Raw genomic sequence first — 17068 nt, forward strand, 5'->3', positions numbered from 1 at the left:
GATGTGGAATACTGATAGCAAAATTACAAAATTACAAAACCATGACAATATTGCATACAGAAATACTTTGATCTGTTCTGCAGCACAAGATACGATCCTGCAAATGCCACAGTCACAAGAGATAGCATGTGAAAAAAGCTAATTCTGTCTAGAGCTTAATGCTTGCAGTTTTATAACCTACTTCGTATGATACATCATAAATGATGGACCTGGGAACTAGGAGGAAAGAAAAGCAAGGTGAAGATTCCCCTTGCTAACTTAATGGTAAGGAAGGGTTTAAATAACAGCCCTTACTTTTCTTCACCATGTCCCCTCTCCCAGCAATCCTGGAAAGTGTTTACAGATAACTTAGTTTCACCATCTGGGTATAGAGTGTGTTATACAACATCCAGATTTCACAGCTTTTTCTTATTCTTACTCAGTTACTGCAGAATTGCCATTATGACTGAGGAAAGGCAAATAAATGGCCCAGTCCTATCAGGATAGGAAAGAATTCTGCTTATTTAATTAGTAGAAATGGAACTGAAACATATTGGGGTCATGGATGAGGTGAGATGAGACGCAGCATCTAACAGACCCTATCAAATACATCCTTGAGCAACTGTCAGATAGGAACAGCACAAGAGATGCAGAAAGTCAAGTTACTTCTGACTAAAACATTATTTCATTAAGGCATCCTTCTTCAGTTAAGTAGTCAGGACAGTCCCTTGAAAAATGATAAAGACTTAAGAAAGCTTTTTAGTGTGAAAAAATGACAAATATAAAACTTTTCAGACACATATACTACATCACTCCATTCAGCGTAAGACTTACAATGTTATTTCTGCTTGGTAAATCTTTCAGATTGAGAACTGCAATCTAACTGAAGTGACAGGTAACAAATTGCATCAGGTGTGTACTGTGTACTAAAATTACATTTTAATAAACACATTCAATATAGTAAGTATAACGGTATTGAACAGGTATGCAAGTATCATTACTATGGGTTTTCTTCCTCATCAGAACAGAGGGGCTGCAGAAGCCGTGTGCAAGAGCTGCTCTCAGGATGAGCTGTCAGTATGCGTTGTGTTCCTGGGCATTTACTCTTGAGAAAATACTTAGCTGATGTGTCACAGCATTTGGAAGGACAAATATGCCCAAAATAAAGCTGTAGATCCCAAATTTCTAAATTTGGTGGAGCCTGAATCAGGATTTGGATTCCCATTTTATGGCTGGTGCCCACATAAATGCAGAGGAAGAAAACAAAATACTTTCCCTCCATGCAGAGAGAATGGAGAAGCAGGGCAAGAAGGCATAGTTTCCTTGAATTTTAGCAGCTTTCAGATCCAAGCTGTACATCCACCAGAGCAATGTAAACATTATCAGTCCATTATGGAAACATTATGGAAAAATCTGTCAGGTTTTGGTATTCATTTTAGATTCTACATAACTGAAAAGATTCTCAGTTCTCGGCCAATTTTGTAGCTGAAATTGATGAGTAGGATTGATCTGCAACTGTGCTTTGAAAGTGCCATACCTTCGCATTTTATTTCTTTGCTTTTGACACGGAAGCATGTGAAACCTAATGTTTCTACTTGTATATCATTCATAGGGTCTGTGGGTTTGGGAGTGCTACGCTGTGGTTGCATAAGCTTTTGTGTGAACAGATGTGGCTTTTATCCCATTGGAAATGAAATAGGATACATGGCAAAATGTAACAAGATACATTTGTAAGAACTTTCTGGCACTGTAAATTAATAATTTCCTTAAAATAAGGTATTTATTTAAAATAAGACATATTTGGAATAATAATATTTTGTAGTGAGTAAAGCTGTGTATGTAGTTTTACCTTGCTCCAGCAGAAATCTTGTATCTGACATTTTCCCCTTGGAAATGAGAAAAGAACATTAGTTAACAGCATTAAAAATGTCACATACTGCTGACAGAAATATGTCCATAAAATGTACTTATTCTATCTATTTAAATAAAGAATGCTGACTACCCTTCATTAGGAAGACAATGCTGGATGATATTCTGTACATAGAACAACTTGGGTTGGAAGGGACTCTAAGGACTATCACATTCCAACCCCCCTGCCACAGGCAGAGCCACCAACTGCATTTATACCACCTAAAGCACTTGATGTGAACCAATACTTTGAGCAGGATCACAGCTGTACAACTATGGGCACTTCCTGCCCCTGAGCTGTGTTACTTAGACTGCGAGCAGGATGGAAGGGCTTTGTTTCGTTCCTCCAGCACAGTGCCTGTGCAGAGCACAGTGTCTCTGAAACATGGACTGTCTCCTACAGTAAGCATTTGCTTGACATTGCCCAGCATGGGGGGGCTATAATTCTCTTGGCTTTCTGGGTATTAGCAGATAATAGTTAATGTAATAAAGCAAAGTGTAACACTGATAGATTGCATAGGCAAACCTTTTGGACAAGCTACATACTCAGTGCTATTTATCTACCCTTTGCAAAAGGCTTGATAGCTAAAGTAAATTTGAAATGTGTTATCTTAATATTTTTCTCATGCTTCTAAAATAACTTAAGCAAATGGTTTTCTAACTGTAACACACACAGCTTGGTTTTTGCCTGTTTATTCATTGATTTGCAAAAGTTAGTTGCTTGTGGTGAGTCATTTTCAGTGACTAGTGCAATTAAATTAGATTTTACTCTGTGACAGTTCTGAGAAGTTGAAACAGTACCTGTGCTTACAGCAAAGATTACCTTTGATGTTACATACTTACTCTATGACAGCAATATTAACAATGCAGACTGTCCCAGCAGAAACCAACCTGTAAAAAAAGCAGCAGCATGCAACAACAGAAAGTTAAGCAACCTTTCTTGATCCCAGCTGACATAAATGATTTCCCAGTGTTGCTAGCAGCTTCCAGTAATCCTCCTTCACTGAAGTTTATTTCTCTCATTGCTACAAAATACTTGCTTGATTAGCTTTTAAGGGGCAGTACTAGAAGCCATGGATGATGTTTTTTTGTTGTTGTATCTAAATTAAGACACTTCTGATTCCTATAAATATTTTTCTTGCATTCCTGTTCTGCCTGCAGCTGGAAGGACTTCTATCTGATCAAGAAAAATAGAAGCAGCATGGCCACTGAATGACTGCTGGTAGAACAAACATCATTACAGCAAAGGCATTGAGCTCAGTCTCTAAAGAACTTGAATAAGCTGAAAAATAGCTGGTTCACGTAACCTGGTCATTCTATTAGAGAAGAAAAGCAACTTGGTTGATAATAGAGCTGTATGAAAAGTGATTTTCTACTGAGAAGAAAACGTATCTGTCAGTATCTGTAAGAAACCTGTAAGAATAAAGAATGAAGATGGTTTTTAAATCACAGAAAAGAAATAAGAACAAGTAAACAGAAAACTTGCCTTCCAGGGGATTTAAAAAAATTAAAAAAAGGTTTTCTAAGGAGGATTAATGATTGACATGTAGCAGCTTTTGTGGTTGAACAGTCACAAAGCAGATGGATGGATATTATTCCCTCTCATATATTAACCAATGGAAAGTTCTTAGCACGGGTATTGACATAGTATGAATTGCTTTATGCTCCTGAGATTTTTAGTTCCATAAATATTTTTGGCAGCCTGGCTGAGGGGATATGATTCCCTGGCCGTTATTTCATACTTTTAAAGCATACTTTTTACATTTCCCACAGAGCAGCCTGCTGAAATCACAAAACACAACTGTTGCCTCTTCTCTGAGAACATGGCTTATCTTGCTGAAGAAATATGTTATATAACTGTTTCTTGCCTTTATAATATATATGATATAGTGATTATACTATATAAGATAGTATAATTACGCACCTATACAAAAGCTAGCAGTTCTGCAATTAATTTTTATTCATTGGAACGGTACAATTTGCTGGTTTTAAGGTACAATTTAAAGTTACTTCAGGATTAACTTTAGAGGAGATGACAGGACTTATCGCTAATGCACTGTTTACAAACAGCATCCCCTGTAACTAGGGCCTCTGGATGGGACCAGAGGCCCTATGTTGAACTAACAATCTTTTGGTCCCAAAAGTAAATACCAAGGATTACGGTGTTGGTTGGCACAGGCACAGAAACATCATTTATGGAGATCCAACTAAATTTAGGGGAATAGAGTGATGTTCAGTGACTTTGGTGGACAGACCATGTCCTAAGAATGACAGTAGATTACAGAGAACTAAATAAGGTTACGCCGCCTGTTTGTGCAGCCATACCCAATACTGCCCTTCTTATGAACATATTAAGTAGCGAAATAAAAATCTACCATTGTGTCCTGTATTTGGCAAATGCATTCTTCAGTATTCCAATTGCTGAAGAATTGTTGGACCAGTTTACATTTACATGGGAAGGTAGGCAGTGGACCTTTCACATCCTGCCACAGGGGTACATACATTTGCCACCTTTGGTCTGTAATCTTGTTTTCCTTCTACTGGCACCAGTGCTGGTAAGAATTCCCTCTCAGTTCTCTCAGCCTTCCTTCTACATCATTCCTTCTTTCAATAGTCAATTGTTTGGAAAATAATTCCTTCCTAAGGATGTAGGTTGGAAGGAACATTATAAATATACAAGCACAGTGTGTGAGGGTAAATTCTTCTGTATCTCCCCTAAGAAAGGAGAAGCCTCTTTTCTTTGGTTGTTTCCATTGAGTCCAATGACTTGTCTTTGGTGGTCACCACTGGATGAATAGGAAGAACAGTAACATGCAGCCCTGTCATGTGGCAAATGACACATAACGTATAGTCTTGAGCAACTCATGTTACAATATTCTCGCGTGGTAGTGACTTTACCTGGATAACTGCCCATGTTCTTTTTCCTCCAGACAAGATGATAGTTTCAGCAATATGAAGCAATTTGAAGCACAATTTCTTACTCAGTGGATCACTCTCATCTCCCTTCTCTGCTTCATTTCCACTTGATCCCATAGGAGTAGACACAGTAATATGGTTTCTGAGCTATAAGGAATTGGCGTGCAAGTATATTTAGGACTTGACTAAAATCACATGTGCAGTGTGTTCTTCTATTAAGATAAATGCATTTTCTCCACTTACATTGCTCAGGGTAGTGAATTGGTGGGTTAATAGAGGGTGACTGTCCTGCAGATAGGAATCTTTAACTTTACTGCTTTAGTGGAAAAGGCCTATGTTACGCTGTGAATAATTTATATGTTTAAAAATATCAGAATACGGATTAAGGCAAGATTTTTCTTCACACACACACACCCCTCCCTCCATCTTGGAAAGTGATTCCTTTAGTAAGGAGCTATTAGCCTGGTGCTGATTCTGTTGTTTTCTCCTTCTCTTTCACTCTGCAGTCCAGTGTTCCCAAAACATACGCTGCTGGGGGAAGTTCATACCCTGGAAGTTCAACGTTTCATGTTTAGCCAAAGCAAAGCCAGGCTATTAAAATAAAATGTCAAGATAATTCGCTTTTTAGTGATTTAACACAAATGGACATGGGGCTTCAGATGGAAACCAGCTTCAAAGCTGGTAAGAATTGTAATCTCAGCACAAAGACCCTGCTGTCGTATTACTACTTTCAGATACTTTTCAGGAATGTACTAATCAGGACTGGAAGACATATGGGGATTTTTTTATAATTACTCATTTTAAACCCAAGGAAATAATAGTAAATCTGCGATCACAGGAAAGACAGGTTGACCATCGCTAATAGAGAACTATCTTGCAAAACCAGAAAAATGTGGGCAAACATATACTTGGTTTTAATTTGATGCCGTTCCCTACTTTCATTTCTTGTTCCTGTGGCTGCAGTAAACTAGTACTTTATCTGCATTGTGCTTAGATGCTGCTGAGGTTAATTAGTACCTGACAGAGACTGTCAGTCAAATAATGCTTCTTAATAGATTCAGGTTTTTAATTTCGTTCTTGCAAAATTCAATCAGGCTTTTAACTCACAGCAATTTGAATAACTCTGTTTTGCTTCCAGTTCTGGGTCTAGTTTACTTTTGAGATTTTTCTTCTTTTTCTACTGAAGATGGAGAAAGGGATGTAGGATAAAAGTAAAACAGACAACTGCAAATGAAGGTACTTTCAATTTTCACATCACTTCCATGTTTCTTGTGCTTTTAGTAAGCTGTTTTTTTTTCTGACTTTGCATAACTACATATTGGTCTGTGGCTGCAATGACAAAACTTGATATCTTTGAATGGTCCTACTCTTTACTTCTGACAATATATGCAGAGCAGATAGCAGATTCTCAGATTAGCGGCTGGATAAGAAACTTGTTCACTCCTATTTCTTTTGTAATTCTTTAGAAAATGAATACTAAGGATACTAGTAAAACTTCTTTTATGCAGCCCCAAGTCAATCTGTAGCTGTGGTTTAGGAAGAAAAATGTGTTACTCTGACTTTCCTCTCATATAGGGCATTGTTTGTGAGCTAATGATGGATTTAATGATCTGCTGTGTTACCTTTCCCAAATTTAAAATTCTTGCAAGTTTATAATCCCTTTCATTTCCTGCCTCTTAATGAATGGGCTTTATATAACTGTTCATTAGTGTAATTGTTGTTGATTTTTATTTTTCACTTCATTATTTCCCCAAAAACGTTATGCCACTGTTACCTTCTTAGCAAAACAGAGCAAATTAATCTCAGCATCTAGGAAATCTGTAGGTTAAAGAAGAAACTCCTTACTTTAGAGTCCTTGCTAATGTTCACTTAAAAACAGCTTGTGATGCCTTTTTGGAGCTATTTTAGTGGCATCTAGAGATATCGAGGTCTTGCATCCTCACAAGAAGTCTCTTTGAGAAGAATGACAGCTCAAGAGAGCCCTGATTTGCTATAGAAACAGAGTTGAGACCAGGCGAGCTTCACTGTGAGGCTAACAGACTTCAGGGTCTACCTGTGGAAATGAGAACTGGAAGCAGTTCTGAAGCGAATAGCTCTAATGTTAATGACCTCATTTACTCATCACCACTTAATTGATAGCCTTAGAAATAACTCCTCTTAAAGTAGCTGGATCATCAAGCAAATACTATAAAGAGCCCCACAATTTCCCCGGAGGCTTAAAGCATTTTTCCTGTTTGTTTTGATTTACGTTTAGTCACAAAGACTCTAGCACTGATTTCAAGAACAATTTCTGTGCAACTTCAGAAGAGCAAAAGGGATAGTAAGGCTGGAGTGAAGCAGACACTTGAAAGCCTGAATGTGAATAACTGAGAGACCAATAAAGCTAGGATATACAATGATCATTTTATATCAAGAGATGTTCTGTGACGTATTTTCAGTGGAGCATTATCCTCTAGTGGAGATGCTCTCTATTACCAGCTGAAGCTCTACTAAAAGTCATGGCTGTTTACTCTGTCAATAAAGACCAGTCCCAAATGTTATATATTTTACTGTTGTACTATTGCTCATCTCCAGCAGGGGATTTAAAGTTTATGAATTGTATTGTATATATAATTGTATTATATCTATTGTATAAATATGTATATTACATATTTCCAGTGAGGTGGTTACAATAGAAAGCAGCAACAACATTCTTTCTTATTTTTTTTCCTATAATTTCTGTTTTTCTCTATTAATTTAAGCTTTCACTAACTTATTCTCTTGCTGTTTATTCTATCTCACATTCTGCTCCATGCATTTATTGTTTCTTGAATATCATACTGCATACTGTCTCTGATCCAATGGCAATCTATCTTTATAATCAGCTCATCCTTCTAATCATCCCACAGCTTCAAAATGATCAGACTTAGGTGAGGAGGAAGAATGGAAAGAAAGAATCATCTAATGTCTATACTACACAGCCAAAAGTGTTTGAAGCAAATCTAATACTGACTAAGGTTAAATGCATATTAAAAATTGAGTGTATCCCTACCTAAAATATACATGGGTCCTTTGTTAATCAGGATTTTTTGTTAATTAGAATGGTTTATTTCAATGAGCTTCCATGTATTACAAGGATATGGTCAACCCTGCCCATTCTTACTGATCATTGAACATTTCAACTTCAAAGCCTGGTATCAGATAGAAAGCTATCAGAAAGGCAAGATATAGAAGAAACACTGCCTGTGTGAAATTTATAGCAGCAATGCCCAGAAAGCTTAGTGAGCAGGAAGTGGGGAAGGGCAGAGGCTAAGAACAGCCTTCCATAGCTGTTAATGGGTCATTAATGTCAGCAGAAATCAATGCAAGTTACTCTAAATGTGGGGTAAGCCTCAGGGTGGCAATATGAAAACCTGACAGTTCCAAATGATTTTTCTCTATATGATGCTTGTGCTTAATGGGTTGAATATAATTAACAATGCCTGGATATCTTCTACAGTATTTCTTTTCAGGAATACCTGGATCGGAAGGTCTTTCTGATGTTACTAATCACTGTTTGAATTTTATTTTGCTCCATGCTGAAAACCCTCTACTCAAGCGAGGTCACTTCTTCCTGAGCAAATGCCTCACATTTCAGTGTGCTGCAGATAATTCCTTATGATCCAGAGAATGAAAGGTATTTAGATACTTGCAGATGGAAACTGTCACAATAGACATTAAATCCTCTAACTCCCACTGATTCACTGGTGCATTTTGGTGTACCTGTAGATCAAAAAAACCAAATCCACCAAGGAACCCAAATTGCACTTGTGAGTTGAGATGTCTACCTTCAGAATTAAATAGCTATTAGACATTTCAGACATTGACTGTTTCTTCACCTCCAAGCTTCTGAAATTTTGCTGGCTTGCATCCACAAGTTGTCCCTTGCTATCTCTTGCTGTTTGGCATTCAGCAGAATTTGCACATGCTGAGCAGCTCCGGGTACATTCAAACACTAGATCCCCCAAAAGTCTGTTGGATTAGTCATTCTCAGACCACACATCCTTCAGACAAAAGCAAAACAATGTGTAATTTCTATAATAGCACACAGCTGATGAAAATGAGTCTCTCTAGGAAGTAACAGTTCAGCGCCTTCCCCTGCAGAACTGGAGCAGGGCTTTGCAGTTACACTGCTCACCACTGAAGTGAATCCACGAATGCTGTGTGCCAGACAGGGATGCCATCAGGTAAAACTGGAAAGTGTCTGTTGTGGGAGGTTCATTGCCTAGAACACGTCCATCATCTTAATACCCTGCTTGGGGACCTTTGCTCTCAGTACTTGCGAAATCACCCATTGGAACCGGCAAGCAAGTTAGCTATGACTGCTAGGCCAACTAGGGATGGTAATTCAGAGTGCACTGCCACCTACGCTCATAGCTCAGCCTGTTAATGAAGTAAGCTGAAATCAATGTGCCAGGCCATGAGCAGTGCACGTAACGTGGTCTCCTTTCAATTGTCTGTGCTGGAAGAGCAATAACCTCTGGCAAAGAAAAAGGACAGGCAGCTGGAGATGATAACCTCTCAAATTGCTTTAGCATGCATTTGGAAGGACTATAAATCCAAATCCCTAAATACAGATTCTCTGCCATGAAGAGGAACTGCAGCTGCATAATAGAGTTTTTCCTGTATTGCAGACTGCTAAAGGCAGATGGATCACTTACTCTTTGCAGAGAGTCATACCTTTGGACTCCAGGCTCAATGAAGTGCACCTAAAAAGAAACTGACTGTGGTCATCTTTAGGATGACTGAATGAGATGACAATTTATAGGTCATGTTATAGGTAATATTCTCCACAGGCAGCTTTTTAGTGTCACGTCACTGGCTGGGCACATATTTTTTTCCAAGACATCTGACCCATAGCTCTGCCTTTTCTCATATTCTCTGTGTTGCACTGAAGCAACTGAAGTTTCCTCCATAGTCCAGGGAATGGCTTTATGTTACTAAATTATACTAAGTAATCTTGTAGAAGTATTACTGCTTATTTCTTTATATTACTTCTCAATACCAGTGGTACTAATACTCTGAATTATTCACCCTGTAAATCAATGTAAAGATCTCCAGTAACTTCCATTTCCTCTGGGACATAGCCTCAAGAGACCGGTTTTTAAAGTATTCCACACCATCTGACACAATATCAGAGGTCTACTCCAGGACCAGTCCAAAAAATCAGCAATATCAGTGTTTCCAAGCTTGCTCTGTGGTTGTGAAGTGTTAAAATAGCGTGGACTTGAAGAGTAACTTGAAAAACACAGACCTGTTATAAGAAGACTAATAAAGGTATTACTATTCAAGCAGCTGTTCTATTAATTTTCAGCTACAGTGTACTTTTCATAGTTACATGTTCAAGTACACACAGCGTAAAGATACAGTATGATTTTGTATTTAATGAAATCTTTGAGTTCTGTACTTAGGAACTTTGGGTTCATTTATGTTGTTTGCATTCCATTTCACTTATAATAAATGTTGGTGTCAGAAATTACTCATTTCTTTTGGGGTTTTACCGTGTTTTTGTACAATCATTTTTTAAAAGGCCGTTACTTCCTGGCTTGTCTATCCTTGTTTCTTATCACTGACCTGTTCAATGAATCGCATGACAAATAAAGACAAAGCAGTGGGAGTTGAGGCTGAATGCAGGCTACTAGACAGGCAATTACAATGTTATGCTTCACAAATACTATTTATTTGTTTTACTTTTTCCTGTGCAAAGATGAATCAGGAGATTTTCATTCCTCTGAGAGTAATTTTGATTATGATTTGAAGCACTCTACTCAGACACAATAAAGTGCAATGAAGAGTTCTGATATGTTGCCCAGACTGGAGGAATTGGCTTTGTCTCCCTTTTTATCGATTTTGATCATCTCCATATAACAGAGGGATGCAGCCAAATATCCCTGATTCTCAAAGGGATAAAAATGGCCTTGTTGAGCCCAGGAGGACAATCCTATACTCCAACAGACATTACATCTCCCAGAGTCTGAAGGGACAAGCACAAATATAAAAGAAATACACATTCATCTATCCCCACTGCTGGCAGATGCAAGTGTCAGTTTGAGTCCATTCCAAACATCCACGTGCGTGGACATTCACTTGGTGGGGGGAGGGTGGTGGTCAGATGCATGTCTGGGACAGGTCTGTTCCTGTAAATTTAGAGAACATCTACTGTCAAATTTATCTCACTGTATACATATTGTAGTTTCCACTATAATTGCTGGAGCAAATGCCAAATATTACTTTCTACGAAGGGAAACATTATCATCTGGAATGTGACCTGTGTAAGGGAAGAGGAGGTAACTTGGAAAGGGGGTAATGTGTAGCTCTTAAACAATGGCTTGCAAGTGCTCAGGGTCTGTGAGTGAAATAGACACTGCCTCCACTGGGATCTCAAGAAGCTGCCTTGAGTTCTTGTAGAGGAGGACTAGTGCACTGCAGGGCAGTTTGCAGAACACTTTTTCATAGATAATGCTGAAGGCACCCTGAAAGATGAACCTGGGAAATAGCCCCTCTGAATAGGTAACACCTCCTGAACTGTGTAGGAGGAGGGAGGAGCCCCCTGCATAGGAGGCTGTGCACAGAGGTGGTTGGTTGGCAGCTTTCATTTTCTGGAGCTCTGAACAATGGCCATTCCACATGCAGAGGTTGTGTGCTGTGCAGAAGTCCTCAACAGCCCTCAACCTGCAAAGAACCACCGAACCCCTCTGACAACATGTATCAAACAGTTCTTTCATTTTTCTGGCCTACCTAGTCTAAGAATATGCTCATTATTTCATCATGAAAGCTGCATTTTACAGTCTTTCAGGGTGAAGGTTTTAAATTGTGCCATTTTCTGCCAGTGAAGCATTTACAGATGACTTGCAAAATAAGCTCACAAACATCTTTCAGGTCTGCCTACTGCACTGTAAGAAACATGCCATAACTGCTACATAAATTATTGATAATAAGTTATTTTCTTCTAAGGTCAAAGGTATTAACATCACAGTAAAGTTGTTAGAAAGCAATGAAAGATTATTTAGGGAAAGACCTTGATTCAACTTAACTGAATATTCACAAATTCATAATTTGGAAGTAAAGAATTGTTTTAGGTTCAAACTTAGTAGTTAAAATGTCAGCACTGGTGTAAATTTGTGTAACAATATATTTTTGCAAAGTATATTTATATACAAGTATATAAACTTGTATATCTCATTTTGCTGTGTTTGTTTCTGAACAAGCCCAGCAATCACAATTGGCTTTGCTAAAGGAGTTTTATAACAGAGTTGTTTGTTTCCTCTCTTGTATCCACAAGAACTCTTTCAGATGCACCTTTTCTTCCTTTTTTTCCCAAGATGCATAGAGTATCTTCACTCATAAGGGACTCAGACCAGCTGTAAAGAAGAACACCATGTTGTGGCTCATGTTGAAACCTGTTGTTTGAAAAAGCCTGAGTATTTCTTCAGCCATTAAAAATAAAGCAAGAATGGGAAAATACATATAGGAAAGGAGGGAACAAAAGGAAATCAGAGGAAGAAATATGAGGATGATTGTACAGTTAATGTATATTGGCAGATCAAAAAAAACTGGGGCTCAGTGCTCATGCAGAGAGAAGTGAGAATGAAGTTTCAAAGTGATTGTAAGAGCAATGCAGCGTTACCAGCCTTTCCCTAGGTTTCAAGCTGGGATTGACACTGCACACTGAATCAAGATTAGATAGGGAACAGAGAGATGCTAGCAAAATACAGATACCCTGCATGGACTCCTGAGGCTGGGAGGAGATGCTGCCTAAGGCCATGCCTCATGCAGGCAAGGATGTAAATGCATGTGTGCTCTTTGCAGGATCCTAATATGCTGTGGCAGCTCTGCTGGGGGGGTGAAGGGAATGTGAGGGGAGATATTTACTGCCTTAGGAAGATGATTCATGTCTCTTCAATGATGGTTTGTGGGATGCTGCGGGTACTGCCAGCCATGCAAGAGAGCCTGGAGGTTAGTGAGCATCTAAAGCAATACAAATGCTGGATACTGTTGAAGTTTCCCTCGGGGAATATCAGAAACGTTATTTGTCAGAACTGGTCCTGAGGGCAATTGTGAGCAAAGAATGTAAGGAGTAATAAACCTTCTGGCCTCTACAATACTAGAGATGTGGCTGTCTCTGGATTTGCTCCCAGGTGGCGTACCATTATTTTGTCTCGTATTTCATGGCAGTGCCATGATTTAGCCCTTCATTATGTGGACTGGTGACAGAGGAAGATTTGTGATTACTCTTCAGAACATATACTGCAGAGAAAGCACTGCAGTCAGAACTAAGGTCTGAGCTGTGCACCCAGCAGCCATCACCCAGCCCCTCTGGAAGGGGAGCATTGCACTGCTCGGCTGAGCTCACTGTGAGGGTGCAGGAGGTGCAGCCAGACTGAAGAGAGGGGTTAGAGAGCACTGGTTTCCAAATCTGCTTTCCTGACGCAGTGCTGGAACATGAGCCCCATGTGCCATCAGTGGGAAATGCCAAACCACTGAGATCAATCAGTCACGATCAGAATGATGACTGGGTTGTCTAGGGACAACATAAGAAATGTATTATAAGAACCTGTCACACATTAAAAAAGTTCCTGCCTTGAGGCACAATGTCTAGCTCACATGATGCCAAATTTCAACACAAACAGGTCCTAATACACCCCCTAGGCATCCACAAAATTTCACTGTATTTGAAAAAAGCAATAGATTTTATAGCACCTTAAAACAGAAACAAATTCCCATCCTTAATTACAGCAAAGCTCCCCTCTGCGTGTGGCAGCAGTGGACCAACCTAAGTTAAGGCTGATGCTAGTGACATCAAAGTAAATTCAAAAGCAGTGAGAGAACAAATGACTTTGGTTTTTATTCTTGCTATTATATATGGGGTAAGTTCTATACAGAGCAAATTGTAACCCATTAATTCAAACACCAGCCTTTCATGCATAACCAGTCTACGAGAGTTTTTCTCCCTTGATTAGCTGTTTGCTCTCTTAATCTCCAGGAGAAAAAGAGAGAAAGAGAGGAAGAGAGGAAGAGAGGAAGAGAGGAAGAGAGGAAGCAGAAGGAAGAGAGGAAGAGAAGCGGAGAGAGCAGGAAGAGAGGAGGGAGGAAGGAGAGGAAGGGAGCGAGTGGAGGAAGGCAGACGAAGGACAAGAAGGAAGGCACGGAACGGAAGGAAGAAGGAAGGAAAGGAAGAAGAAGAAGGAAGGAAGGAAAGAAGGAAGGAAAGGAAGGAAGGAAGAAAGGAAGGACAGAAGGAAAGGAAAGAAGGAAGAAGGAGGGAAGGAAGGAAGGAAGGAAGAGGAAGGAAGGAAGGGCAAGAGAGGAAGGCAAGCGAAGGAAAGCGAAGGAAGGAAGGAAGGAAGGAAGGAAGGAAGGAAGGAAGGAAGGAAGAAAGAAAGAAAGAAAGAAAGAAAGAAAGAAAGAAAGAACAGACACTGTTTCAACCTTCTGCTCAAATAAAACATGCTTCCAGGCAACATGATTTGACTGTCTTCTCTCTGCATCGTGACACAGCAAATGGGTCTCAAATCAGCAATCTGATAACTGTGTTGAGCTGTTGCGATAGCTGGTGAATGTAAGTAGCCGCAAGCATGCATTGGAGCACTCTTTTGAAAAAATATCTTGCAATACATGAAACAAATATTTTGTCAGTATTTTCTGCACCAGAAAAACACCTTCTGTTTCAGGGGTGCTCCTGGCAGCCCCACAGAGCACCACATGGCCACAGCCGCCTTTCTGGTCCATTTTGTAGAACTTATTAGGCCCTGTTCCGATACCTGTGTTACAGCAACTTGCTCTTGAAAACAGTGTCTCGTTCATCATGCAAAGTACAACAGTCATGCAGCCAGAACACCTGGGAACCAAATGCAGCTGTATAAATTGCATTCTGATCTAGAAATTTAATGAGAGTAGCAGAGCATGGTCCTAAGAAATGCTCTCATTCTTATTGACTAGATTTATGTTGCTTTTAAGGATATATAAGGAAGATCCAAATCTATTTAAAGTTATTTCTTCAACTCTTTTTCTTTTTGCAGAGATACGTATTTACCCCAGCTCCACTGGAAAAATGACTTAGTCAAAATAACACACACAAAAAATCCTGCCATTGATAATTACCCCCCAGTTCCCTCAGTTGAAAAGTATCCTGCACCATTTACTGCCTACTGAGATGCAATCAAAATTAAATGGGTGGAAATAACTCTGAAGTGGCAGCCTTAAGCTCCACCAAAGGAGTGCAGGGTCTTATTTTTATGACAACACAGAAAGTTGCCTTCTGGGTCAACTCATCTTTTATTTTACCTCCAGCTGCAGCAATATGAATGCTATTCCTTCTTGGGGGAGGGGTTTATAAGAATTAAGAGTTAAGGGGTTTTCTAAGAGTTGGTTTATGGTAGGAGAGTTTCTAATAGGAATAGTTTTTAGGATAGTAACTCCTGGAAGCATCCATTCCAAAGCAAAGATTTCTTTAAGATGGAATTAGTGTTGTGTAGATCTTAATTCTCCCTCTTTCCAGAATCACACTGTGTGACCATTTCATCAGCAGGTTACTCCAAGAAAACAAGCCCATTGTCGGTTTTACTTAACACATGGAAAGGACAGGTTTTCTACAAGATCTCACTTCTTTTCTGCAAGATGCAAATACCTCAAATCTCATTGACCTTTCATCCCTACATTCCTGGGAGCTGCTTGCTTAGCAGCCCTGAGGTGTCAAGGAACAAGCTGTAGGCCACATGCTTCCAGGCATAAGATATTCAAAATGCCATATGCCTCCAAAAGAATGAATAAATTGTTTGCAAAGGAGACTCTTTACACTGTTAATTTTTCTGTAATTTTAGACCACTCAACCACAAGCTACACCAAAAGTATGCTGCTGAAATTCCCACTTGCAGCTCCCACTTATGCTTGTGGTTATGCAGAGGTTTGGCAGATTCATGCTTATTTTTAACTCAGCAGATCTTTTTCTTTACTATGCTCTGCACATTTCACAGTTAGACTTGTAAGATATGAGGGAATGATATATGCTATTGGAGCAAATCCATCCTGGGAAGAAGCAACTCCTTGATATATACAACTTTATTTTGTTTTCTTTTTTATGGACTCCTTCCTTGACATGGGAATGTCTGTTCTACTTTGCTGCTGAGCACTCAGAAATAACACTTACCAAGAGGTGCAAACCTCTTTCAGAGTACAAATAATTTAAAACTTTGAGGTTGGGATTTTTAGTGGTGGCTGAGAAGACAGCTACCCAATTCCCATTAGGTTTAGAGGAAAGCTAAGTTCCTCAGGCTGCTTTGGAAAACTCTGGGTTAGGCTGTAGTGGTCATACTGACATTTCAGGTACTGACAATGTAAGATAAAATGTCCTGGAATCATTTGGGGGAAAAATAAAGTTGTTTTGTTCATCACCCCTGCCTTTTGAATCTAACAAGTCAAATCAGTTAAACAATTGACTTTTTCATAAAGCTATTTTCTTTGTAATGTCTTAAGGTGGTAGAAAACCTAACAGGAATTACCCAACAATTTATCTTAGTTCCTGTTAATGGTACTCACTACTTTTACACTAAATAGCCCAGGCACATTTGTACTGGAAAGAAATGGAACATAACGCTAAAAACATGCAAAAATAATGGGAAAAAATTTACAATGCCAATTTTTCCTCTCAAATTTTGTATTTAGGCAAAGGTAAAAATGAAGAGCTCCCTCTTTCCCTCACATACAAACACTAGCACAATTTTCTTGTTTTCTGATGGTGAACAAACTGTGCTATTATAAGCAAAAGGAGTGTATCTGATATCCCTAGCAGGGAAGATCAATAGCAGAAATAGCAGTTGTGCCTAAGATTAAATTGGGAAGAAGATGATATAAATGAAAGAAAATAGAAGGGAATGGAAGTGGTAGGAATCAATGCTGGAGTCATGGGGAAGCTTTGGAATAAAGGGGCCACAAGTAAGAATTTTTGAACATAATGGCTAGGGTGAGGTGTGTGGAGATCTACAGAAGCAGAGTGGTCATTAATAAGCTATATAAAGTGAACTGAAATCTGCTTTTGCTCTGTACCCACACTGATAAGAATGTGTGGTGTTAATTTTGTGTAATGGTAGATCCATCTAAACCTGCCATTGTCTACACTATTAAGTACTGAATTAGAGACTATGCTGAAAGTGGAAGGTTCTCAACACGACAATAACTGATATGGAGTTCAGTATGGAACTACATATGAAAACAGCTACTTTTTTCCCCTGTGTTTGACAGTTTTGTTCAG

General features: G+C 39.1%; 1 long non-coding RNA gene across 1 annotated transcript in view; it reads right to left on the bottom strand.

Moving 5' to 3' along the window:
* Positions 1 to 17068, bottom strand: part of LOC116653370 — a 23973-nt gene continuing 6905 nt past the window's right edge. The window contains exons 3-4 of the long non-coding RNA XR_004307039.1: positions 2731 to 2778; positions 1 to 1865 (exon numbers count right to left, since the gene is read on the bottom strand). This is a non-coding gene — a long non-coding RNA (uncharacterized LOC116653370). The remainder of the gene's footprint in view (positions 1866 to 2730; positions 2779 to 17068) is intronic.

This window comes from Coturnix japonica, chromosome 4, assembly GCF_001577835.2.
Source record: "Coturnix japonica isolate 7356 chromosome 4, Coturnix japonica 2.1, whole genome shotgun sequence".
In the NCBI taxonomy this organism is placed as follows: domain Eukaryota; kingdom Metazoa; phylum Chordata; class Aves; order Galliformes; family Phasianidae; genus Coturnix; species Coturnix japonica.